Raw genomic sequence first — 24,992 nt, 5'->3', positions numbered from 1 at the left:
ATTGTCATGCCTCCTGCTTTGGTTTTCTTTTTCAAGATTGCTTTGGCTATTCGGGGTCTTTTCTGATTCCATACAAATTTTAGGATTATTTGTTCTAGCTTTGTGAAGAATGCTGGTGTTACTTTGATAGGGATTACATTGAATATGTAGATTGCTTTGGGTAGTATCGACATTTTAACAATATTTGTTCTTCCTATCCAGGTGCATGGAATATTTTCCCATTTTTTTGTGCCTTCTTCAATTTCTTTCATAAGCTTTCAATAGTATTCAGTGTATAGATTTTTCACCCCTTTGGTTAGATTTATTCCTAGGTATTTTATGGTTTTTGGTGCAATTGTCAATGGAATCGATTCCTTAATTTCTCTTTCTGTCGCTTCATTGTTGGTGTATAGGAATGCAACCAATTTCTGGGCATTGATTTTATATCCTGCCACTTTGCTGAATTCATGAATCAGTTCTAGCATTTTTTTGGTGGAATCTTTTGGGTTTTCCATATAGAGTATCATGTCATCTGCGAAGAGTGAAAGTTTGACCTCCTCCTGACTGATTTGGATGCCTTTCATTTCTTTGTGTTGTCTGATTGCTGAGGCTAAGACTTCCAATACTATGTTGAGTAACAGTTGCAAGAGTGGACATCCCTGTCTTGTTCCTGACCTTAGGGGGAAAGTACTCAATTTTTCCCCACTGAGGATGATATTAGCATTGGGTCTTTCAAATATGGCTTTTATGATCTTGAGGTATGATCCTTCTATCCCTACTTTCTTGAGGGTTTTTATCAAGAAAGGATGCTGTATTTTGTCAAATGCTTTCTCTGCATCTATTGAGAGGATCATATGGTTCTTGTCCTTTCTTTTATTGATGTGATTAATCACATTGATTGTTTTGTGGATATTGAACCAGCCCTGCACCCCAGGTATAAATCCGACTTGGTCGTGGTGAATAATTTTTTTACTGTATTGTTGGATCTGGTTGGCTAATACCTTGTTGAGGATTTTTGCATTCATGGTCATCAGGGAAATTGATGGATAGTTCTCCTTTTTAGTAGGGTCTCTGGTTTTGGAATCAAGGTAATGCTGGCTTCATAGAAAGAGTTTGGAAGTTTTCCTTCCATTTCTAATTTTTGGAACAGCTTCAAGAGGATAGGTGTTAATTCTTAAATGTATGGTAGAATTCCCCTGGAAAGCCATCTGGCCCTGGACTCTTGTTTTTTGGGGAGATTTTTTTATTACTAGTTTGATTTCTTTACTGGTAATGGTCTCTTCACATTTTCTATTTCTTCCTGTTTCAGTTTTGGTAGTGTATATGTTTCTAGGAATTTGTCTATTTCTTCCAGATTGCCCATTTTATTGGCATATAATTGCTCATAATATTCTCTTATTATTTTTATTTCTGCTGTGTTGGTTGTGATCTCTCCTCTTTCATTATTGATTTTATTTCTTTGGGTCCTTTCCTTTTTCATTTTGATCCAGCTGGCTAGTGGTTTATCAGTTTGTTAATTCTTTCAAAGAACCGGCTTCTGGTTTCATTGATCTGTTCTACTGGGTTTTTTTGTTTGTTTGTTTGTTTGTTTGTTTGGTTTCGATAGCATTGATTTCTGCTCTAATCTTTATTATTTACTATCTTCTGCTGGTTTGGGGTTTTATTTGCTGTTCTTTTCCCAGCAAAGGTGGAGGTGTAAGGTGCAAGGTTAGGTTGTGTATCTGAGATCTTTGTTCTTTCTTTAGGAAGGCCCGGATTGCTATATACATTCCTCTTATGACTGCCTTTCCTGCGTCCCAGAGGTTTTGAGTTGTGGTGTTCTCATTTTCATTGGCTTCCATGAACTTTTAAGTTTCCTCTGTAACTTCTTTGTTAGCCCATTCATTCTTTCATAGGATGTTCTTTAGTCTCCAAGTATTTGTTACCTTTTGAAATTTTTTCTTGTGGTTGATTTCGAGTTTCATAGTGTTGTGGTCTGAAAATGTGCACGGTATGATCTCAATCTTTTTGTACTTGTTGAGGGCTGATTTGTGTCCCAGTATGTGGTCAATTCTGGAGAACATTCCATGTGCACTGGAGAAGAATGTATATTCTGCTGCTTTAGGATGAAGTGTTCTGAATATGTCTGTTAATTCCATCTGGTTCAGCGCGTCATTCAAAGTCATTGTTTCCTTGTTGATTTTTTTGATTAGATGATCTGTCCATTGCTGTGAGTGGGGTGTTGAAGTCCCCTACAATATGGTATTACTATCAATGGGTTTCTTTATGTTTGTGATTAATTGATTTATATATTTGGGTGCTTTCACATTTGGTGCATAAATGTTTACAATTTTTAGGTCTCGGTGGATAGACCCTTTAATTATGATATAATGCCCTTCTTCATCTCTTGATACAGTCTTTATTTTAAAGTCTAGATTGTCTGATATAAGTATGGCTACTCCAGCTTTCTTTTGTTGACCATTAGCATGATTGGGGGTTCTCTATCCCCTTACTTTCAATCTGAAGGTGTCTTTAGGTCTAAAGTGGGTCTCTTGTAAACAGCATATAGATGGATGTTTTTTTCTTATTCATTATGTTACCCTGTGTCTTTTGATTGGAGCATTTAGTCCATTGACATTTAGCATGAGTACTGAAAGGTATGAATTTATTGCCATTATGTTGCTTGTAGAGTTGGAGTTTCTGGTGGTGTTCTCTGGTCCTTTCTTTTTTTTTTTTTTTTTTTTTTAATTATTTTCTGACAATTTATTTTTTTTTCCAACGTTTATTTTTATTTTTGGGACAGAGAGAGACAGAGCATGAACAGGGGAGGGGCAGAGAGAGAGGGAGACACAGAATCGGAAACAGCCTCCAGGCTCCGAGCCATCAGCCCAGAGCCTGACGTGGGGCTCGAACTCACGGACCGCGAGATCGTGACCTGGCTGAAGTCGGACGCTTAACCGACTGCGCCACCCAGGCGCCCCAAGGTCCTTTCTAGTCTTTGTTGCTTTTGGTCTTTATTTATTTGTTTTTTGTTTTTTCATCTTTTCTCCCCTCAGAGAGTCCCCCTTAAAATTTCTTGCAGGGCTGGTTTAGTGATCACAAACTCCTTTAATTTTTGTTTGTCTGGGAAACTTTTTATCTCTCCTATTTTGAATGACAGCCTTGCTGGATAAAGAATTCTTGGCTGCATATTTTCTGATTCAACACATTGAATGTATCCTGCCACCCCTTTCTGGCCTGCCAAGTTTCTGTGGATGGGTCTGCTGCAAACCTGATCTGTCTTCCCTTGTAGGTAAAGGACTTTTTTTCCTTGCTGCTTTCATGATTCTCTCCTTGCCTGAGTATTTTGTGAATTTGACCATGATATGCCTTGTTGATGGTCGGTTTTTGTTGAATCTAATGGGAGTCCTCTGTGCTTCCTGGATTTTGATGTCTGTGTCTTTCCCCAGGTTAAGAAGGTTTTCTGCTATGATTTGCTGACATAACCCTTCTACCCCTATTTCTCTCTCTTCCTCTTCTGGGACCCCTATGATTCTGATGGTGTTCCTTTTTAATGAGTCACTGATTTCTCTAATTCTTAAATCGTGCTCTTTTGCCTTAATCTCCCTCTTTTTTTATGCTTCATTATTCTCCATAAGTTTGTCGTCTATATCACTGATTCTCTGTTCTGCCTCATCCATCCTTGCCGCCATAGCCTTCATTTGAGATTGCAGCTCAGTTATAGCATTTTTTATTTCATCCTAACTAGCTTTTACTTCTTTTATCTCCACAGAAAGGGATTCTAATCTATTTTCGGCTCCAGCTAGTATTCTTTTTTTTTTAATTTTTTTAAACATTTATTTATTTTTGAGACAGAGAGAGACAGAGCATGAACGGGGGAGGGTCAGAGAGAGAGGGAGACACAGAATCCGAAACAGGCTCCAGGCTCTGAGTGGTCAGCACAGAGCCCGATGCGAGGCTTGAACTCATGGACCGTGAGATCATGACCTGAGCTGAAGTCGGGCGCTTAGCCGACTGAGCCACCCAGGTGCCCCTGGAGCTAGTATTCTTATTATCATGATTCTAAATTCTGGTTCAGACATCTTGCTTGTATCTGTGTTAAGTCCCTGGCTGTCATTTCTTCTTGCTCTTTCTTTTGGAGTGAATTCCTTAGTTTAATCATTTTGAAGGGAGAAAAGGAATAAATGAGGTAAAAAAAATTAAAATTTAAAAAATTAAAAAAAAATTAAAATTAAAAAATTAAGCACACACACACAAATCGAATAAATGATGTTACATCCTAGGTGTGTTTTGGTCTGGGTGTTGAAAGGGGCTTGACAGATTAGAGAAAAAAAGGGGAAAGAAAAGAAAAAGAAAGAAAAAAAGGAAATAATTTGAAAATTGAAAAAAATGAATACACCGAAGTAGACTAGAGTGAAATGATGGAAGTAAAATGGAATTTGAAAAAAATCACACAAAAGTAAAAAATATAGAAAAAATTAAAGAAAAATGTTTTAATAAAAATCGAAAATAATGAAATTTTCTCTTTCTGTATTCAAGAAAAAGAAGTGAAAAAGAGAGAAAAGAAAAAAAAGAAAATTGAATAGATGGATCAGTGAACAGACTGAAATCCAACTGAAATTACTTCGTTTTCCCCTAGAAGTCAAACTATGAAGCACTTTATAGTCCATAAACTAAGCAGGCGGAGAGATTTGTGGTCCTGGAGCGCGAGGTTGGTCCCGTTGGGCGGGGCTTAGTGTAATCGCTCTGTTCTCCACTAGATGGCGCTGCTTAGCTTACTGGGGGTGGATTATTGCGGCGTTTGTAGGTGCGTATGCACATGCGCCAGAGCGGTGAAATGGCGTCACCCAGGTACCTGGTCTCTAGTATCTGAATTCTCTTCTCCCCAATCAGCAACTGCACACCTGTCCTTTGTCTTCGGCTGCCATCCACTCCCCACATTTACACTGTTTGTGACCAAGCGCCAGGTAGCACTTCCCTCCTGAGTTCCGTCTCAGATGCGGCTGTTTTTCCCGACCCCTAACTTCTGAGGGACTGCGGCTTTGACCCGTTCTGCTCCTCAGCTGGAGGGTCTCACCGGAGCACTGGCCAGGTGCCAGCCGCACCCAGGATCGTTCACAGGACCGGGCTGCTGCCGATGCCCAGAGACTGCAGCTGGGTGCCGGCCCGCCCTAGAAAATGTTCCCGGGATCGTGTAGCAGCAGCGTTTCTGGGATTTACGGGATTTACGAAAACCACAACACACACCTGGCGCCAGGCTTCACCCTTAACGACCTCGTTCCAGCGCCAGCGAAGGTGGTGGTTCTCCCGGGTCCGCTGGGGCCTTGCCTTTGGGGGCCCCACACAGCCTCTACCCGATGTCCTCCCAGCAGGGGAACTGCCTCCCTCCGTGTGGCCCGAAGAACCCTGGACTCCGCTCTGCTCCTGGGGATCCGTCCTTCCCACCAGAGCACCACCAGGTATGGAGCCGCGCCGTTTCAGCCTCTGCGCTCCCTGTTTTTAGTCCTAGTGGAATTTAAACCCTCTCCTTTCTCCTTTCTCCCTTTTTGGTTCAGTCCCTGCGGCCGCTTCCACTTTTCCGCTTTCTCTCCAGCTGCTTTTGGGGAGGGTGCCTTTCCTACACTCTCTCCCCTGTCTCCGTCCTCTCTCCACGCACAAAAACAGCTCCCTGCCCTCCGTGGCTTCTGGCTCCCCCGGCTCACCTCTCTGCGCCGCATACCTGCTGAATTCTGTGGTTCAGGTTGTGCAGATTGTCGTGTTAATCCTCAGATCAGTTTTCTAGGTGTGCAGGATGGTTTCGTGTCGGTCTGGCTGTATTTCATGGTTGCGAGACACACAAAAAATTGGATGCTGTTCCGCCATCTTGGCTCCTCCCCCAGACAACATCTCAGTAGTTTTATGAAACATTTCCTACGTTTGAATATATTTTGAAAAATTTTGCTGGTTTTTGTTTTTAATTGTGTCTTACAGTTAAAGTTTGTAGATTTTAATAAGCAACGATTTTCAAAGATGCAATAATCTTCCAACAAATATTTATCTGTCTTTTATGGACCTACAGACTGCACTTTGAAATCCATGAATATACTTCCTTGAGTTTCATACTTGTCTTTCAAGCTTAGTGATAAGGAGGAAGCACAAGCAAAATTTCAAGTTTTTATGTTGTAAACACTAATGTATTGAACTTGCTATACGTTGAAGAGGGAAAAACGCAGAAGACGCCATCTGACCCAATGATCTGGAGCTTGCTCAGAACCTAGAACAATGCTGAGATCATCTAGCTTCAGATAGTAATTCACTTAAATACTCCTTTTTCACTAATGTTTCAACGCGTTGAACTTTGAAAGCTACAAACTTTAGGTTGTAGGTCTCATAGAAACCATCTGAAATCAGCATTTCAACTATGGAATTATGGAACCTCAGAATTAACGAAACCTGAGAGGTTATTTTTCTAACTCAGTCTTTATCCAGTTGTTATATTTGGTCATGCTACTCCTCATCGTACAAACATAGTATGACTTCTCTAATGTGGGGAGCCTTTCTTGTTCATCTTTGTGTCTCCTATACTATGGCTCTGAGTCCCCTATCACAGAGATGCGAGCATAGTCAATGCTAAATAGATTGTTGTTTGAATGAATGAATGAATGAATGGAGAAGATAGGAATGATTTTTCCTTGCATGGGTAATATGCCTATCAGCTCAACTAGTACAGAAGTTGGTTTGCTTGTTAACGGTGACTTGAAATCATTTCACTCGCTCAATAAACTTGTATTCATTCAGTCATTCATTCAGTCATTCACAGAATAAATATTTATTGGGTGCCTGCTGTATGCAAGCACTGTTCTAGGCACTCAGACCACATCAGTGAATAAAACAGACAACATTTTATTCTCTTAACCTAACCTTCTAAGGAAAGGAAAACAAATGGTCAATCTAATTAGTCAATGTTTAAAGGAATAAGAGGGCTGGATGTTTCTACCGATTTCACTGCTTTTGCAACATTTAGGCATTTGGTCTAGGCATGTGGGGAAGAACAAGGTTGGAAATACACAGAAAGGAATCAACATTGGTACAATGTGAATGAATGGTACAGTTGCCACAGACTTTTAATTCATTGATTTTAAAGCACTACCTACAGAGTTTTCCTACCATACCTATGGCCTGAGTTATTCAATTTTTATATTCCACAAGGACTGTATGAAGATTGTACGTCTATGTGTGTGCTACCCAGATTACTATTTATCTGTCATTTATTTTAGAGAATGGTAGTGCTGACAATAACTGTTATCTGTGTGCGCGGCCGTGGCTGAAAAGACCATCCTGGGACCAACTGTCCTTTCCACACTGTGCACACAAGAAGATTACTCTTTGGTTTGGGAAAGAGCGCACTGTTTGCAAAGTCAATGATTGTTTACTGCTCAACTTTGGCCCTCAGCTCAGAGGAGTCTTTGCTCCAGAGCAAGCCCCCCTGTCCCTCCCCCACCCCAGTCCCCACTCCCTTCCTCAGCCTGGAGCCTTCTGTGGCCACGGGCTCAGTGGCTCATCTGACATGACATGACACTCTTCTGTGACACCCAGTGATTTTGTTTCAGGGCCGTAGTTGGGTTTGGAGTCTCTTTTCAGCTGTCCACTTACTCCTTTATGTGTGACCTAGGCTGTGGGTCTTTTAAAATTATTCTTTGCCTATATAGATGCTCACTTATAGGTAAGGAAGGTGTGTCTGTTTCTTCCCAAAACAACAGCTTATTTTGGTATAAAGAAACCACCTACAAATCACGTTGATCTGTGTTTTACAAGGTAAGGAGACACATTTTTAATGGTTTTTTGGACACTTTAGGATCATATAGGCACACATTTGCGGAATTAATGCAACTCAAATATAATGCATAGTAGTAAACGATATAACTTAATAAATCATATATATTATATACATGTATATATCATATATGTCATCTTTTACATAAGGAAGCATTTATTGTATCCGTTAGTTGCTGCCAACCTTCTCTCTCTCACCGAGGTATAAGATCGTAGGGCACAGGCCATGGCCTAGGGTCATCTTCCATTTGTGATAGCACACTACTGTGCATAAGTGGCTACCCATTGCCTATTTATTGAATGATAAATACATTTTAAAATTATAAATTATTATAAATATTATAAAAAACTGAGGCCCAGAGAGGATCTAAAAATCTAAGCTAAATCCTATCTGCCTATGAACAAAAATAATATGACCAGCAACTGAAGGCATTAATTTAATCATTTACTCTTTCTAACAACTATGCTCTAAAATAGTCAAGGCTAGGGGCCCCTGGGTGGCTCAGTTGGTTCATGATCTCACGGTTCGTGGGTTTGAGCCCCGCGTCAGGCTCTGTGCTGGCAGCTTGGAGCCTGGAGCCTGCTTTGGATTCTGTCTCTGTCTCTCAAAAATAAACACTAAAATAGTCAAAGCTAGGTTTCATTGTATATTTTTAAGTTTTATTTTTTATTTATTTTGAGGACAAGAGATGTGGGAAGGGCAGAGAGAGGAAAGAGAGAGAATCTCAAGCAGGCTCCACACCGTCAGCCCAGAGCCCGTTGTGAGATCCGAACCATGAGATCATGACCTGAGCTGAAACCGAGAGTCAAACGCCTAACCGACTGAGCCACCCAGAGGCCCCAAGGCTAGCTTTTCTATCCCCTCATGACAGGTAAAGGAACTGAGGCTACCAGGGTAAGTTCATTTGTTCAAAGTCACACAGCCATGTCTACAAAGAGAATGCACTCACTAAATACCTGCCGAAGTATTAACCAAAGCACCTATTTTGTACTCAGCAACATGCAAGGAGCTCTGGGAACAGTAAAAGTATAAAGCATGGTCCCCGCTTTCGCAGAGCTTTCCATCTCGCTGGAAATTTCCGGTATCTGCAAACAAACATTTGGATAATCATGAGAAGGGCCAAAAGAAGCATGATAGACCTTAAGCAGTGTGATGACCAGAGAAAAGGGTAGACCGGTGCGGGTGGCAGTAATCAGGGACAATTCTCAAAGGAGCCGAGAACATTGATTCCAACATTAACAATGCTTTTGTCTTCAGGGCCACTGAGACTTACATGATACCTGGGGGAGGAGGTAACTCCGGTGCCATGTATCTTCATTTCCCTCTCGTCCCTGATTGGCAGAAAGACAGGCAGCGCCAGCAACCACCTGAAGAGTAAGGGGAAAGCCATGCTGTCCCGAGCAACCCCATTTTAGGCACAAATGCCTTCTTCCTTGAGCGGACGTGGGGGGCCCCTCTACTAACAGGGCCCCATGCCCTGAGGGCATCACTCCCTGGAGGAACCCAGGGAGAAAGGTTGAAGGGGCAGACGCCCTCATCCCCAGAAAGTTGCCCAGACCATTTAATTAGTGTCCCTGGGCTTGTTACATCTGCCACTGTTTTCCCCCAAGGGATGCAGTCGGGCCTCACTTGTGCGACTGTTATCTTTCAAGAGCTCAGAGCAGAGCTCTTTTTCAGTAACCTCATCAAAGGATAAGCTAGGATTCAGATAAGCTTTTCAAGGAGGAAGTCAGGGTTATAATTTTCAGAGACTTCTGAATGTCACCTCCAATTTTCGACTCTTCAGTTCAAATGCCAGTTTGGGGGAGCCAGGCAGCCTCAGATATTGAAATGGCAACCTCTGACCTCCGTCCTTCTATATTCCTGGTCATCTTAGAGGCTGGCAGATCCAAGAGTTGAAAGTGCTAGAGATGTCTGACTTTATAATAATTCTGCTTCTCAGAAGTGCAAATTACGCAGGAATTGGTGCTAAACTCTCCATTAACTACAGAGTCCAAAAAACCCTTAGTTTCCCAAATTACCTGTCAGTTTCTCTGCGACGCCATATAATTCTGTCGTTTCAGGGGGGAAATGGCTGTAATTTGAAATTTCAGTGAAATTTCTAATTGAATCCGCATTTAACTTTAAAAACTTGATGTTCCTCCGTTTCAGCAATGGGTTGAGTCACAGTAGAAATTTCAGTTTCACCTTCCCCTAAACTCCCTGGCTCCTTTCTCCCATCCCAGCCAGGAGCACCCAATATGGCAACCACAGGTACTCATGTCACATCATCAGACAGTCTTCATCCTAAAACAGGACGTTCAGTGATCATCCAGTCCATCCCCCCAACTTGGTGTTGGGAAGGGGTTAGAGGAAGAGAAAACTGAACTCCAGTCCATGTTAAAAAAAATAATTGCTTCCCCCTTTAAAAATCTTATAAATGATAATAGACCACATTTATTCTTAGTGATGAAATCTAGTACCCCATAGTCATCCCAGCAATCAAGTTATAGAATATTTTGGCACTGTGGCTTTTCAAACTTTCTCCTTGAGGGAACTTTGGAACATACACCGTGATCAGGCCTTTGATTTTCCACCCATATTTCAACCAGAAGAGCTCACTTTAATATAGCTAACTAATATCATCTAAAGGGGAAGCTTATCTGGTTGAAATTGTCTATTTCTGCTTAAGAATTCACTGAAAGCAAGCATTCCGTAGCTTGGAGTGGTGGCCAGAGTTTGAAATCCACTGAACATGCCTTATATTATAGCTGGGGAAACTGAGCCCAGAGAGATAACTTTATGTCAATGCCATCTGCTCATTCATGTCACAGATATTTATTGGGAACTTTTTATGTGCCAGGCACATCCAAGGTACTCGAGTGTAGCAGTGAACTAAACAAAGCCCTTATTCTTATCACGGAGTTTATATTCTCCTGACCGGAGAGGGACAGTAAGCCAGAAACCAGTGTATCCTATGACAGGTAGGTCTGCAAGCCATCAAAAAATAATAATAAAATAGAATAAAGAGGGGGAAATATGTGGGGTGGAGGGGACGTGGTATTTTACACAGGATGGTCAGAGAAGGCCTTGCTGAGGTGATGCAAGAAGACCTGAAGGAAGTGAGGGAGTGAGCCATGTAGATAACGAGGAAAGGAACATTCCAGCAGGGAAGACACCAGACAGAAAAGGTTCTTGCCCAGAATGTTCTTGGAGAAGCCAGAGCTGTGTCTGAAAGGAACAAGTGAGGAGGGGATATCGGGACAGGATCTTTGAGATCAGAGGGGCCTGGCCATTTAGGATGCTCTATTTGCTATAGATCATTGTAGGCCACCTGGACTTTGTTCTGAGTGATCTGGGAACCACTGAGGGTTTGGAGCAGAGGAACGACATGATGTGACTTGGTTTTTCTAAAGGATCTCTGTGGCTGCTGGGTAGAGAACAGACTATAGCTGAGCAGGAATTCAAATAAGGGATAAGTGAAGAGAATATTGCAATAACTCAGGCAAGAGATGGCAGCAACTTGGACAGGGTGGTGACAGTTGGGGCAATGAAAAGTGATCAGGTCCTAGATACCTCCAACCAGTGAAGCCAAAATGATTTGCTGTTGATTTGAATTTGGGGTGAGAGGGCAAAAATCAAGTCAAAGATGACACTGAGCTCTTATTGCCTGAGCAACGGAAAGAATGGAATCGTCACTTTCTGAGACAGAGCAGACAATGGGAAGTACCTATTTGAGTGGGAAAATGAGAGTTTTGCTTTGGATAGCTGAAGATTAATATGCCCAGTAGGCATCTATTAGCCTTCAAGCAAGAACAAAAAAATGTTAACCAGCACCGAAGAGCAATTTTCTGATAGTCCCTTCCACCTTTCAGGAGGAATACAAATAGTAAAATAGAATCAATTCGAATTTTTCACATGTAACCTTGTTTGTACGTGGTAGCTCATCCATAAGTTGACTGGTCTACTAATTTTCATTGAATAATACGTCCAAAGGGATCAAGCTCATTTTAACAAAAGTCTATGCAGAACAGTAATCTGCTGAAATTTGACCATCACAAAGTCTGCCTAAATCACAGAAAAAGTTGCTTATCAAAGTTGCAGATGGCACCCAGCTGGGAAAGTTAGCTAATAACTCTGGATGACAAAATCTATATTCAAAAGGCAAGCTAGAAGGATGGGAGAGAATACACACTATGAAATTTATCAGAGCTACATTTAAGATCTCACCCTTCAATCCAAAATTATTTGTGCAAGTACAGAATGGGAGATGCCTTGGTTTTCCAGAAATTCATGTGAAACAAAGTCATAGGGGATTAGTTGACTGTAAGCTCATTATGTAATAGTATGGTACATGACTTTCAACAAAACTAATGTAACATTAATAGACATGTAGTCCTGAGTAATAGAGTTAATAATCCCAACGTATTGTGCACTGAACTGTCCATACACATCGGGGTAATTGTGTTCAGTTCCAACGCTATATTTGAAATAATAGCGGGCATCAACCAGGAAGGTGGTCAGAATATAATGGGCTTGAAACTCTCATGGCTTCCAAATGCATTCTGTAGTGATTGCTTTGGGGAGATAAGAATTAAGAGGACTAGCTTTATATCTCTCAAGCTAGGTAATTATCTGCAAGTGGTTATTCCCCACTTTTAATTATTTCAAACTGAGGGTATGGGCTGCTTTTGTCCTAAGACCAAAGACTGGGGCTTCCCTTGACCCATTCCGGATACCATTTAGCTTACCTTTTCTTAATCTAGCCCACTGAATCCCACTGACATTTAAATAGTTCTTTCATGAAAGGTCCAAGGAATTGGCCCCAAAACCATAGAAAAGAAAGGAAGAAAGTAGAGAGAAAGGGGGAAACCAAGTATTGGTTATCTAAGCTTACTAGAAAGTCTCTCAGCAGATACCTTCCAGTTGTCAATATCCTGTAGCTCAATGCCTCTTAAAGCACCTTCCCATCCATTTTATCCTTCCATTCTCATAGAAAATCTGTGACTTTATCAGTTAGAAATTTGAGGGATTAAGATAAAATGACCCAACCAGGTCCACCCTGCTGTGTAGTGATGAAGTGGCCACCAAAACTCCCATCATTTGACTCCGGGAACAGAGTTCTCTGAAGCTTACCAATTCTGAAGGCCAAGAAATAAAGAAAAAGAACACTCTTTAGTGAGTGCCCACAGTGCTAAGTACTTTCTATACATTTTCTCAATAATCACAACCATGCTGTGAAGTGCACACCATGATTAATCCATTTTATAGCAAGCAGCAGAGACTTAAAGGGGTAAGTATCCACACCTTGAAACTTGCAGACCTTGGGTTGGAGCCCATTTATCTCACCCAGGTCCGTACTTTTAAGCTCTGTAATGACTACCTCCCTAGCAAGTGCAGAAGAAGGCAACATGGGTCAGAACGGTCCCTGGAAGACATCACTGGGGAGGTGGGACTCAAGCTGGGCGTTACAGTTCCAGGGTCCACTGGGGTGTTCTATCCAGGGACTGGCCACAAAATACTTCTAAGGAGCAAGAACTCACATATGTTTTCTTGTGCCTTTGACACTCCTGATGATCTCTAAGGAATGTAGAAAGAGGACAAGGTCGGGGGAGAATGGAAATTTTATCTACCTGTAACTTTCTAGAATTTGTAGGTGGTCCCTCTGGGCATAAGAACTCCATAAGGGAAAATAAATCATGTTTGGGTTTAGGACCTGGCAGTTAAAAAAAAATCTCAGCAGGGACAGCCAGGGTTATCTTTGATGGTTTTAGGGAGGGATGGTCTGAAGTTTGAAGACTGCAGAGTAGACCCATAAGGGGCACAACTAGCTATGTGGACACAAGGCCTTAGAAAACCTTCCTAATTGTTACAGCTGCACTGTCCCTCCCCATGATCATGTCCCCACTGTCCCCAGCCGCTGGCGCTCTTTCTCACTTTCGCTGCAGCCCTGTCCACTTTTCTCCAAGCAAAGATTTAAAACCTGCATCAGATCCTTTTCTGAGAGCTTTCATCTTGGACACTCACTTAAAAAAAAAAAAAAAATTTAAAAAATTTAAAAAAAGAGAAACAATTGTACTGACTTCGATAGCCACCCCTAGCCCCTGCCCCCTGCTTCCCTAGCTCAGCTATAACCACTGCCATAACTTATTTTCCTCTTGGTCAGATTGAGGGCTCTTCTCCCAAACTGTATCCCATCCATTTTGGTTAAGCGACACTAACTATATTGTAAGTAATAGCCCGCCCGCGGCAACGTCGCTAACGGGTCTGTTTGTGCCTGGGTTATGGATGAGCCTGTCCTCAGCTGCAGTCTGAGTCACACTGCTTTGGGCTGGGAGCTCATCCCATCTTGCAAGGTCAGACCTCATTGGTTTTTGGATGAAGGGAAAGTCTCCAAGGAAAACCTGAGATGTGGCTGAGTGAGCTGCCCCATAGATGATTTTCTAGGGGGCAGCTCAGAAAGGCAGTTCCTTTTCCTTCTCTGGGCCCAGGGTCATCAGCACCTTAAAAGACCAAGTTTTTAGATACTTGGGCACAGCACTCAGGATAAACCCCAATGGCTACCTCCTGGCCTTAGACAGTAAGCACAAGAAAAATATATTAAGGGTGTCTTTACCTACCAACACCCTCAAGGAGAGCCTTATTCATGGCCTCGCCTAGCAAAGCATCAGACAGAGTCGGCAGTCAGAGAGTATGTGTTGAACATTGCTTTATTTGACTGAACATCAAGGACTATGCCAAGTGCTTTACACACTTGATTTTATTTTACAGTCCAAGTAAGCCTGTGCATTAGATGCTGACATTCAACTTGAGAAAGCCAACGTCCTCCAACAACTGAGAGGGAGAGCCAGCATTCTGGCGTCTGACTCCAGAGGTTGGTCCTGGGAAGCAGCCCACTGCATCTTTAAAGGAGAAAATAACGTTCTTACCCTCAGCTGCATTTGAGAGTCATACCTGATCTTAAAAGTCTGATCTGAGTGGTCCGTGCATAAGTGTGTGTGATTGTGTGTGTGTGTGTGTGTGTGTGTATTCAAGTGTACACATTCAAGTTTGGACTGAGAGAGAGAAAAGATTCTGAAATAGTGGTTTGGAAGGCAAACAACCATTGCCCCCTCAGCTGTGCTCTAGTAACCGCCTGACCCCTGCCCTAATGGCAAATGGGCCCCATGGCTTACAGATGCCCCAGTTCCTGAGCCTGTCTTGTGCTTTGCTCCACTCTTACCCTTGTTCCTACCCTACTTCATTCTAGGCTATTCATCTTAGGGTCTTTAGCCTGTTTGTTTCAAACCACACTTTCTCCTAATAGATTTGGCAACTCAACTGCACCTCCCTGGTTTTGACCCTTGGCACTCTTCGTGGACCGCCCCCGGCCCAGAAGGGCTTTCCCTTTCCCTCCTTGCCCCAGCTTCATACTGGACAATAGGATCCCCTGTATCCTTGATGTACGTATCAGTAATCTAACAAATATTTATTGAGTGCCTCCTCTCTGTCTCTGCTTGGCCCTGAGAACACATTGGAGAACATGATCGTATGGAACCAGCCACCGTGTTGCCCACTGTCTACTGGGAAGACAGACAAGTAAACAAATACTACAGGTAGCAGAGGAAAAAATAACTCTTATGTTAAAACTTGAGGCAGAATTCCAGAATTCCTGAAAGTAGGGAGTTGTCTTTTGGTTAGCAGTACACCTTAATGGGCCATATGTGACAAAGAGTCAGGCCCCAGAGACTGGTTTGCTAGGAGGGGTGACTCAAAGAATTTCTCGGTGTTATAAGGGGAAAACTCAAGTGGGAAGAGTAAAGAGGCAGGAATGGATAAAAACCAGGAAAGCCAAATGCATTTGGGGAAAAGAAAGAACTCATCACCACAAAGAGGCAAAGGTCGGTGAAGTTGATGGTGGTGGGAACATCCAAAGAACTTTTCAAACCAGGTTAGAATTCATTCTAAGCCCTTTGCCACCCCTCCACCTTGCCCCATAACCCTTCAGCCCAGTGTCGTACAAAAGTAGCATTTCTTTGTGGTTTTGTGCACATTGTTGGACAGGACCACAAGAGAAAACCTCATCTTTGCATCATTTCTCTGTTGAGACCCAAATGCCCGGCAGAACATGACACCAAGAGAGGAAGTAACCCCAGGGTTCCAGGCCATAGCTGGTCACAAAGGGAGAAGAGGCTCAAAGCAGAACTGAGGGTGAATGGGGGAATTGCTGCAGATGTGCTGTCAGGGAGTCCCCTCCCCTCCAACAAACCTTTTCCCAAACAGATCAGACCTGGAGTCCTTCTCGGTCCTGACTATGCGGTGGAATCTCCTCAGTGCTTTTAAGCATATGGATGTTCCAAGCCTATGATTTAATTCGTCCAAGTTAGGACTTAGGCATCAGTATTTTTTGAATCAAGAAACTATGGCTCTTGAAGGGAGGAGGGGCATTCATATCTCTCTGTGGCAAATGTTGGAGATAGAGCCAGAGAACAGAGATGAGGTGCCAATGGATGGATGTGGCAGACACACTGAAGCCTGAGGCTGGAGTAGGAATTAGCCAGGAAAAGGGAAAGGAGTTGGAAAAAGAAACAATGTCCCAGGAAGCGGGGGAAGTAGAAGTCAAGGCCAGAGTTCCACCTGTTACAGGGAGCTCAGCAAGGCTGGATCTTGGAATGTGTGTGGGGGTGCGGGAACCAGAGAGATAGGGAGAGTGTATCTGTGGCTTCTAGTACAGCCGGAGAAACATGAAGAGTCTAGATTATGGACATTTCTGTACGCAGTCAAGAACTGGGTTCTTGCCAACTCCTTTAAGACCGAGAAAACAGTTCCTCTTCCCTCCACCCTTTCAATCCCTGCATCAGTTAACTCTTGTCGCATTGCGGGCTACCCCAAAACTCAATGGCTTAAAACAATAACCACTGGTCATTGCTTCCAAATGGATACATCCACTGGATGGTTCTGTGTGGCTGATGCTGACTGTGATCAGCTGATGGGTAGGCTGGCTTGTGTACGATGCGTCACCACTGTGTCTGGTGGCTGGCTATTGGCTGGGGCGACCGTGCGTGTCTCATCACTCGCAGGCCAGCTCGGGCTTCCCACATGGCAGTGCCTTCTCCAAGTAGGGTAGAAGTACACAGAAGCTCTTGGGTTCTAGGCTTGGAACTGTCACACAGTCACCTCTGCTGTGTTTGGCGAGCAAGGACGAAAATCAGTGCAGACTGAAGGGATAAGAAAATGGACTCCTCGGGATGGGAAGAGCTGCCAAGTCAAATCACAAAAGGCATGAGCGCAGGAGGCAAAAACACTGCCGCCACTTCTGCAATCGACTTAGCCCACTCCCAAGACCCTAAACTGTCCCCACAGTTTTCTCAGGAACATGCTATCTCTCAAGAGGCATGAGAGAACACAACTCCAGCCACAGCTCCTACTAACCAACCAGCCCAGTCCTGATTGCTCTGCCCAGTCTTAACATGCCATCGATTTCCTATTTTCTACCCTCTGACTCTCCAGTGTTGTTTTCCTGAACAAACTGTCGGTGTTGCTTCTCGCATCCCCCAGGCCTCCGTGGGCATTTTCTTTGACAACCGCACACAAAGACACTGCAGACTCCCCAGGCAGCCAAGGTGAGTGTCAGGGCAAGGCCAGTGATCACAGACCCTGCCGGCGACAGGAAGTGGGGATTTCCCGAGAAAAGCGGGGGTCCTTGACTGCCAGTCCTTCTGAAAGACAGAACGCTGTGCCTGGACCTCCCCAGCCTCTTCCCTCCTCCGTAGATGCATGATAAAGCTTGTTAGCAACGGCCAGTGAGCCTCCCAGGCTCACCACAGCCCCAGCGCACGGCCAGTCTGCCTTCAGACGCCATGTCCAGTTTGAAGAATGGAAAGGAAAGCAAGGAACCATATGAAAGAGAAGTGGTACATTGGAGGACAGACCACAGGAAGATACACAGTAAGAAGAAAGAGCGAAAGGTCCGGGAAAGGTTTTAGTCATTGACTTCATGTTGTGGAAGGATCAGTACTGGTGGGAAAGCAGCTGCCTGTCCCTTTTCTGAGATCCCACAGTGATACACGTAAATTAATGAAGAAGATTGGGGTGGGGCACCTGGGTGGCTCATTCGGTTAAGCATCTGACTCTTGATTTCGGCTCAGGTCATGATCTCACCATTTGTGAGTTCGAGCCCTGCATGAGCTCAGTGCTGACAGTGCAAAGCTTGCTTGCAATTCTCAGTCTCTCTCTCTCTCTCTCTCTCTCTCTCTCTCTCTCTCTCTCTCCCCGCCCCTCCCCCTCTCTCCCCTCCCTCTCCCCCTCCCCCATCCCCTCCTCCCCTCCTGCTCCCCCCTCCCCACTTGTGTGCACTCTCTCTCTCTCTCAAAATAAATAAACACTAAAAGAAAAAAAAAAGAAGATTGGGCCAATGCAACTTTGCTGGACACACACAAGCAATCGGGCAGGGACTCTAACTGCAATGAAATTTCAAAGAAGGAAAAGCAGCTGGGAAAACCTCTGTGGAAGGGGGAGGACTTGAGCTAGGAAGGATGTGAATAGACAGAAGCAAGAAATTACAACACAGATAGAAGTGTGAACAAAGGGAGTCCAGTGACTAGCTGGCCCAGTTTGCAGGGGAATCCCCTCAATCCTGGACAAAATGACGTGGTTGGCCGTTCATTCTAAAGCGAGAGAAACACATTCATCACCACGTATCCCGCAGCCACAGGCATCCCTACCACAGTTACAGATACTTCCCTAATCTGCCTCCAATTCCTATACCCTCTTCAGTCCTCCCACCAGAGAAAATTTTTAGATGAAACTCAAGTTTTCTTTCTATCCTTCTCACTGTCATGATGAGACCTTGGGTATGTCACCCCAGCATGCAGAGCCTCAGTGACTCTGGCTAAATGAGAGGGTGGAGGGGCGCCTGGGCAGCTCAGTCGGTTAAGCATCTGACTTGAGCTCAGGTCATGATCTCATGGTTCATGAGTTTGAGCCCCGCGTCAGGCTCTGTACTGACAGCTCAGAGTCTGGAGCCTGCTTCAGATTCTGTGCCTCCCTCTCTCTTTGCCCTCCCTTGCTCATTCTCTCTCTCTCTCTCTCTCAAAAATAAATATTAAAAAAATTTTTTTCAGGGGCACCTGGGTGGCTCAATTGGTTAAGCATCTGACTTCAGCTCAGGTCATGATCTCACGATTTGTGAGTTCAAGCCCCACATCAGGCTCTGTACTGACAGCTCAGAGCCTGGAGCCTGCCTCAGATTCTGTGCCTCCCTCTCTCTTTGCCCTCCCTTGCTCATTCTCTCTCTCTCTCTCTCTCTCTCTCTCTCTCTCTCTCTGTCTCTCTCTCAAAAATAAATATTAAAAAAAATTTTTTTAGGGGCACCTGGGTGGCTCAACTGGTTAAGCATCTGATTTCAGCTCAGGTCATGATCTCACAATTTGTGAGTTCAAGCCCCACATTGGGCTCTGTGCTGACAGCTCAGAGCCTGGAGCCTGCTTCAGATTCTGTGCCTCCCTCTCTCTCTGTCCCTCCTTCACTCACAGTCTATCTGTCTCTCTCTGTCGCTCTCAAAAATAAATAGACATTAAAAAATTTTTAAAAATTTTATAATACATAAATGAGAGGGTGGAATCAGCCTAGAGTCCCTTTTAGTGCTAGGATCATAAACCATCATCCTCATTATTTAAAAAAAAAGTGAGGAAGTTCAAGCTAGTTAGATAGCATAAGAATATTTTGGGGGGCACCTGGGTGGTTCAGTCGGTTAAGCATCTGTCTCTTAGAGACTTCGGCTCAGGTCATGATCTCACAGTTCATGAGTTGGAACCCCGAATCAGCCTCTGTGCTGACAGCGCAGTGCCTGCTTTGGATCCTCTGTCTCTGTCTCTCCCTCTCTCTCTCTCTCTCTGCCCCTCCCTGCACTTTCTCTCCCTCTCTCAAATATAAATAAACATTAAAAAAAAAAAAAAAAGAATGGTATTTTGAGCACGTCTAGTTTCCAGGTTGGGAATCAGTGAAACAATCTAGTATCTTTTACACAATGAGGTAGGAGGTTAGAAAGACGTGCAGAGGGAGGCTCCACTCTTGCTACAGCCACGGGACCTCTGCCCCCACCCTTCCCTGAGGAAAGGAGGCTGGAAAGAGAGAGCGTGTTTCCATTGCCTTCAATCCGGCTCCATGTGGCTGGTGTGAAGTTATACATTTTGCAGCTGAAGGCAGTGGGCTCCCCAGGATAATAGCAGCTGTTCAAGTGCATATTAGCACTCAAGATGCTCGATAAGAAGAATTAGATCACCGCCTGGTTTCTTTATTTTTTTATTTTTTGCCTGGCTGAATCAATAATTAAGTGTATTCTAATAGTGCAGTTTTGCTCGAGATTCTCATTTGGCTCAGGCATTAGGTCTAAATGAAATATTTAGTTGACAGGATACAGTTATGAAGCAAAACCACATTTCTGTCTGTATACTTTAATTTTTCTAATGATGAGAAACCACAGTCTGTCTCCCAGCCCTGGCTGCTGTGGCTTCCCTGTCATTCCCTCTTCCAGAGAGAAGATAAAAACCCCTCTTCCTCCTGCAGGAGAAAATGACAATGTCACATCCTAGTGTCCACCATTGTATGGGGCCTCGAGCCATGAGAAAAATCCTGCTTCTGCCCCTTTTGCTCTAATGCAAACAGACTCATCAGAAAGGCAAGCTGGGACCTCTCTGCTTTAGGCAGTGGGGAGGGAAGAGAGGCCAATTCTGGGCAAGACCAGGACTGGGGCGCCGAGCGACTGTGTTAGTAGCTGGCACCTCCACACGCGGGAAGATGTGCAGGCAGAGGGTGATGTCAGGCAGGGGGTGGAGGGTCGGTCAGGCGGCCTGTGCCACAGGGATGCTCCAAGTTAGAGAATGGGTAGCTCATGACCCAGGTCATGTTCAGGGCATGACCAGCCTGTGCTGGGCACTCAGAGACAGCTGAGCCCAGAAGGCACAGGAGATCCGGGCTCAGCCAGGCAGGCTATGGCTCAGGACACACCTGCCATCCTAGCCTCATGACTCCCTTGCTGTGTGACACCAAAAAAGCCCCTTCACCTCTCTGGGCCTCATGTCTTCGACTGTCGATAAGCAGGAGGTCTTTCTACAGCCTTTATTTGTCCACTAGAAAACGTTTTCTCCCGTTGAACCTGAACCTGCTGACAGACACCTAGCTCATCCTTGAGAGGGTACCTACCTCTGTGCTCTCCGGGGTCTTCAATCTATAGCTCCTTACCCCACCCCACCACCCTGTTCCTGCCTGGAGGGGTCAAAAGGCTCCACATAGCATCACCTTTGAGCTACGGCAGCGCCGAGAGCCCTTCCCCAGGTGTTCTGGCATCACAAGTGCGGGTTACGGCCAATGCGGGTGCCCGATCCCAGAATAACGGGGATGGGGGCCTCCCACATCGGGCACGCGATGCCTACAGATCATTAATTATTTGCACAGCTTGCTTTTCTGAGTGCCTCTATTTTAGATAAATAGTTTGTATACATTTGCTCTAGAAATTAAAAAAGGAGGGAGGGGTAGAAAGGAAAGAAAGGCAAAGCCATGTTGATTTTGAATCCAGGCTGACTGGTTCACTCTTGTAGTATTTGAGAAGTCAATCCATTCATCTCCAGCAAAGTGGGCAGTGCAGAAAAGCGATATTTGTCTAATATTTGTTCAGCCTATTGTGTCTCACGGTGTATTCCCAGGTGCGCTGGCTTTCAGAGAAAGTTAATTACTGTGTCTTAAGACCTCCCGGGCTCTGCCATTTCTGAGCCAAAGGTGCAAGATACGGCTTTTGTTTTTTGGATTTTTTGTTTAATCTCTCTCTATTTTTTTTTTCTTTTTTCCTTTTTTGGTTGTAGCTGAGCAGGTTGCTGCCTGTTACCAAAGGCACAAGGCACTAAGAGGCAGGGGCAGGGGGCAGAACAGAGAAGGCCAGTCCTGTGGCCATGGGGGCTTCTTCGGAGCATCTCTGTGGACCAGACCCAGGGAGTCCGTGTGAGGGAGAGGTATCCAGTGGGCGCCTCCATGGAGGAGAAGCCCGGAAGCACTGATTAGTGGCCACATCAGCCTTCACGGAACAATCCTTTGCAATATGGAATGCCTTGTGATGCATTTTCACAAGGGTGTTGCACTTTGATCCCCACCCACAGTAGCCCGGAAGGTAAATAAGACAGTTGGGAGTTATGGCCAGCTCACAGTCAGGCCTGCTGAAACACCACAAGGCTATGGCACCTCACGTGTACTCCTCCAGGGCTCGTTGGATAGGCCTGAAGCCACTGCTTCCCCATCTCTCTCTTTGCTTCTCTCTCGGGAAACAAGTCTCCTTCCTCTGTCCACGCCCAGCAGCTGAGCTGAGGCCCTTTTTAGCCAGCAGCCCCACCGGTCCTGATTGTTATTGGATATGTTCCCTCTGGCAGCACGAGGTCCCCTGACTTGAAGTGTATCATGACCTAATCTGCCTGGGTGAAGGGTCTGATGTCTGTCTCCTCCGTCCCACTGCCACTTTATGAAAACACCCCACTAAGGCTGATAAACGGACAACTTTGCACTTCAAATGCTTACAACTTTATCAAATAAGATCCCAGGACAAAGAACACCCGGGGTTTCAGGCCATCTGCAGCTTAGGAGAGAAAAGAACCCGATTCAGAGGCCCTGTACAGTATTTGTGACATCTCTTTTACTTAGCGTCACAAAAAGCTATTGGAGATGGAAAGCATATACCTTGTGGTTATCATGTGCCCATAAAGGTGAAAGCAAAATGCCCCCCAGGACAGCTGCATTCCCAGCTCCCCCTGCCTCTTCCCTGCACCACACATCTGGTCGAGCCGTGCCGGGTCTGCTTTCCTCGGGGCGCAGCTGAGCAAAAGCCACGTGGCTTCGGAGGCATAAGACATGGGTTCGATCCTAGCTCTGCCATTTCACGATGCGTGGGGAGGTTACTGAAGCGCCCCAGAGTCCCAGTTTGTCTTGGGTAAGATAGGGGAAATGAGACCTTCCTTACACAGTTATTCTAATGACTCAGTAAAACAGTCACTTCACATGTGCTTGTTCTTTGTCTTGCGTGCTGTTTCACTTTCTTTGTCTTCTGCTTTCACTTTCTGAGAGAGACACTCCCCCTGTTTCACAAACCTTTGATGGATTGATGGATTGATTGATTGAGTTGGTTAGGTAGTTAGTTTTGGTCTCAATAGCTTTAACCCTCAAGAGCTCTTTCTTATTATCTCATTGTTCCTTTCAGAAGAAAATAGCCTCCTGTTCTCGGTTCTTGCATGCATATCTTCTCTTAGCCCTCCGCAGATTTTTACAGGGATTTTTTTTTTCTCTTCTGCTCCCTATGTTGCTTTCCTTTCCTCAGAATTTTCTCCCATGATTGCTTGGGAATCACTGTCTTCACATGATTTCTCCAAATGCCTGGTGATCCTTGGTGATGCTTTAGAATGAGGCACAAAAACCCAGACAGGACTCATCAGCTGTTGGGATGCAGTGGTCTATAGGACAGGGCCCAGCCATGTATTTGGGGATTCCCAAATGTCAGCATCCATGGTCTTTTGTTTGGAGGTGGTCTTCTCCAGAGAACACCCTCCCTCCCACCTCCTGCCTGGAGGACACATGGCTGGCTGGTATGGTAAAGCAGCAGAGAGGGGCAGCATCTGGGGGAGTTCAGAATGTAGCATGAACTTTCACTTGGTATCTTTTTGCCCAGTGCATCTTCTTCTCTTCATCCTTCCCTGGGCCTCATGTCCCTCCATATAGATCTTCCCTCTCTGAACGTCTCCAGGAAGCAAACCTTTCCTGCCAGGCTGAGGGATACACAGTTGTTAAGCTGCACAGGATAGAGAAGAAGATCTGGGGGCCCAGATGCTCCTTAACAGACTTCCACCCAGTCTTCCTGCTTGCAGCTTCTCTCCTGATCCATGCTGCTGAACACCCTGGTACTCCTGACTCCTGAAGACTTTCATGTCTGCCCCTACTCTATGGGGGCAAACCCTCCACAGACGCTCAGGTTTGGACTCTTCAGTCTGCTACGTCGTTGGCACTCCAGCCTGTTTCCTATTTTCCAAAGGATTGTTGACGTCTCTCATTCTTCATTCCACTATCCTACCTGATGGCTTCCCTTTGCCTCCATGGGTTCCTTCCTCTTTTATTCCTTGATGTTCATTGGAGGGTGATAGGGAGGGGATTAGAAAAGCATCTGTTTAAAATTTTTTTCATGTTTATTGTTGAGAGAGAGAGAGAGAGAGAGAGAGCGCGAGCGTGAGCACAGGGGAGGGGCAGAGAAAGAGGGAGACACAGAATCCGAAGCAGGCTCCAGGCTCTGAGCTGTCAGCACAGAGCCCGGTGCAGGGCTCGAACTCATGGACCACGAGATCATGACCTAAGCCAGAGTTGGATGCTCAACTGACTGAGCCACCCAGGCACCCTGAAAAGCATCTGCTCAAACTAAAGTTGATGTAACTATCCCCAAAGCGCAGTTATTATGCCTGGCCCATAGTAGGTGCTGAATAAATGTTAGTGTCCTTCCTTTCTGCTTTGCTGCCAAGCAGATACTGCTCTGTCCATCTGTGGCTACCCAAGGAAAGTTTTAAGGGACATTTAATGCCTTTTCTGAGACCCAGAGTACTCCCCACAGGTACCCAGAATTCACACCGAAAGAGGCACTTGAGACAGTGGTTTCAAGAGGTCTGCAAAAATGCAAATGTAATGGAAGTGTGGTGGGTTGAATTATTGAGCCCAAGTCTCACTTGCCTTCTCCGGACTTGGCTTGCCTCGTGTGTTCTGTGACCTGCTGGGAGAAGAGTGTGCCCTGGGAAGCACCTGCCCTTCAGGTGGCTCCAGAACGAAGACATGTGGAGCAGCCTTGAAGTTCAATCTGAAATCTGGAGTCCCAGTGAGCCAGGTGAGCCCAGCCAAGATCATCCACTCACACCTGATAGCGCAAATGAGCGCTGAGGGTCTGTCAAAGAAAAATAAGCTTGAAGGGACATTATTCTCACAAGATCAAGAGCCTCAGTTCCCGTTGGAAAAGCTGTGCCTGGCAGGAGACAACGGAGGCTGGGATGCTCAGCTCAGCAGGAGACCATTATACCCAAAGGAGAAGAATCCTGCTTAAACGCTCCAGAGGGCTTCCGACCACGTCTGGAATGAAGGACACATACCCTGGGCTCACCAGGGGCTGGTGATCTGTATCTGCCAACCTCTTTCCCAACAGCCCCTTTGCCCTGTGCACATGTCCCCATCCTGTGATCTTCCTTGTGTGCTCCCT

General features: G+C 44.9%; 1 long non-coding RNA gene across 1 annotated transcript in view; it reads left to right on the top strand.

Moving 5' to 3' along the window:
• Positions 1-4,599: 4,599 nt before the first annotated feature.
• LOC123380345 overlaps positions 4,600-24,992 on the top strand; it is a 111,220-nt gene continuing 90,827 nt past the window's right edge. The window contains exon 1 of the long non-coding RNA XR_006585955.1: positions 4,600-5,417. This is a non-coding gene — a long non-coding RNA (uncharacterized LOC123380345). The remainder of the gene's footprint in view (positions 5,418-24,992) is intronic.

This window comes from Felis catus, chromosome D1 (assembly GCF_018350175.1).
Source record: "Felis catus isolate Fca126 chromosome D1, F.catus_Fca126_mat1.0, whole genome shotgun sequence".
In the NCBI taxonomy this organism is placed as follows: domain Eukaryota; kingdom Metazoa; phylum Chordata; class Mammalia; order Carnivora; family Felidae; genus Felis; species Felis catus.
The sequence above is the reverse complement of the archived record's forward strand: the minus strand, read 5'-3'. Positions and strand labels throughout refer to the sequence as shown.